Raw genomic sequence first — 2,620 nt, 5'->3', positions numbered from 1 at the left:
CATTTTAAAAGCTTTAATGTGTTCAGTTCTATGCCCAGCCGCCTTTAGCTTCCTTATCGTGAGTCAGGTACCCATTAGAGCTGGTTGGACTCAGGGGCTTTCCACTGACTTGTGCCACCAAACAGTCAATCTTCAAATCAATCACCGTCGATTCAACCACTGTCCGATCAGAATTTTAAAAAAGTCTAAGTTGGTACATGTATCGGCGTCGGTGGTGTAAAGGTCAGCATGGTTGCCTTCCAAGCAGTCGATCCGGGTTCGATTCCCGGCTGACGCAAGTCTCAGTTTTACTTTTTAACTTTTACAAAAGTCGTGAATAGTAAATTTTTATTTTAAATTTTAATGATCCTAAGATATATAATAAAATACTTAAAAAAACTTTTTAAAAAACCACGTTTTTCTTGTGGACTAAAAAGTAGAAAATAACTATTTACATACATTTGATGACAAAAAACGTGGGTACGTTCACCATCAAATTTCCCGACCCATCTGCCCGACCCACGTTTTTTGTCATCAAATGTATGTAAATAGTTATTTTCTACTTTTTAGTCCACAAGAAAAACGTGGTTTTTTAAAAAGTTTTTTTAAGTATTTTATTTTCTCCTTTTTAGTCCGTTGCTACACATAAAAAACGTGGTTTTTAAAAAAGTTTTTTATATAGTTTATTTTCTACTTCATCTAATGACTTGATTAAGTATGACTTGACTAAGTGTTTATAAATACACGGACTAAAAAAATCTTGAGCGACCAGGATTCGAACCTGGGTTGTCGCGGCCACAACGCGAAGTACTAACTACTATGCGATCACGGCCAGCGCGCTCACATCGATTGGGGCCGAAGTAAATGTGTCGATAGGCCTCCAGTCTTGTCGGTATCTTTAGAAATCATGTCCTCAGTTTTATGGTCCTTCGGGCGTAATTAAATTAAGCTAATTACGGTCTCTAATTGCTAGTTTTTATGATTGCATCTGAAATTGTTAGGCGAAAGTAGCCTGCCTGCCAAATTTCAGAGCTCTAGAGCAATCAGAAGTGGGTTAATTTTCGATGTCAATTTTAACAACAAACATCCAAACAAACAAATAAACGCGAAGCTGAGTTAATAAAAACGTGTTAATAACATCAATGTGCCAGTTATCACATTGACATAGACCAGGGGTCGGCAACCTGCGGCTCGCGAGCCGCATGCGGCTCTTTAGATATCAAGATGCGGCTCTCCAGCTCCTTGCACAAATACTAATAATCTTAATCAAAAAATAAAATATTTGAGATAAAAAAATGTTAGTGGCTCTTTAAAACCAGGGAAATTTTGAAAATTGTAACTTTTGGCTCTTCCGCTTCAAAAGGTTGCCGACCCCTGACATAGACTGAAAGTCCGAAAGTCGCCCCCCACACCTTCCATAAAATGACGTTATACCTAAGCTAACCACTGTTCTATTTCCAGTTGTTCAATGGCTCTGGTCTGTTGTCGTACGTACCCTTCAACTTGCCTTCAAGGTGTGTGACGTGAATTGAAGGTAAGAATACTCAATCACCGTCAACAAATGATCAGAAGGTTATATTCTCAAATTTGTGGATTAGAGATTATCTTATCCCATAGTGTCGTGGTGTAAAGGTCAGCATGGGGTCTTCCAAGCAGTCGATCCGGGTTCGATTCCCGGCTGTCGAACTGTTTTTTAATAAAATGTTTGATTACCAAAATAAATGCTGTAATGGAAAATGGGAAATTACATATCTTAGCGACATACGCTTTTATTTAAAGTAGAAAGTTTGTTTTAATTTCTTATTCTCATTGCATGTACTAAGTTTGTTACAATAGAGGAGTTTATATTTGTTATTTTACTAGTTATGCTAATAAAATTAAACGCGATTGTTTTGTTGTGGCTGTTGACTTGTAATTGTAGTTGAAAAATAAAATTATTATGTGGATAATAGAATTTAACAACGAAACACTAACTTTAACGAATCGTGTTAATTCATAAGGATAAAAATGCAAAAAAACAACTTGTTTTTATTTTGGTATGTAGTCATTTTGTTTATTGATTTTAAAACTAAAATACTCCAATTACTAAACACAACAATCAAACAGTATTTTTGTTAATATTGAAAACACTTATAAACATTACATAAACCTTCTACTTCCCGAATTATTAATTTTAATATTAACGAGAATACATTTGTATTTTCCCTTTAACAATGTTGTATTGTAATATGGGAGATGATTGATTGCACTTAGTTAGGCAATCTTTGAAATTATTCGTTGTATTGTCAGGAATATATCTCCTATAGTGTCCTATACTAAAGACAATTTACCTACGTCAAATTGTTACATCATAAGGGTTAGATGGGGGATAAATCATTTACGTCCCTATCATAAATTATTATAATTTTATTGTCTATATGTTTATATTTATATTCATTTTTTTTTAAAACAGCTTATTTACGATTATATCTTATGTATGGTTTTTAATAGACTTTTAATTATCAGGTATTTAATGTTATAAATCATATTAGTCGACTTACGAATGTATAAAGTAAGATGAAGTTGTCTTTGTATTCATACTTATTGGGATTATTCGATATTTTAACAATGTTTACATTATACACGAAACATACAATTATGT

At 33.7% G+C, this 2,620-nt stretch overlaps 1 non-coding gene across 1 annotated transcript; it reads left to right on the top strand.

Moving 5' to 3' along the window:
• The first annotated feature begins 205 nt into the window (after positions 1-205).
• Positions 206-277, top strand: Trnag-ucc (transfer RNA glycine (anticodon UCC)). Its single transcript has one exon. It is a non-coding gene; the product is annotated as a tRNA-Gly (tRNA).
• The last annotated feature ends 2,343 nt before the right edge of the window (positions 278-2,620 follow it).

Source organism: Physella acuta, unplaced genomic scaffold, assembly GCF_028476545.2.
Source record: "Physella acuta isolate Inbredline_101_S28 unplaced genomic scaffold, ASM2847654v3 ptg000860l, whole genome shotgun sequence".
NCBI lineage: Eukaryota > Metazoa > Mollusca > Gastropoda > Physidae > Physella > Physella acuta.
Note: the sequence above shows the minus strand (reverse complement) of the source record. Positions and strands in the feature narration are given on the sequence as shown.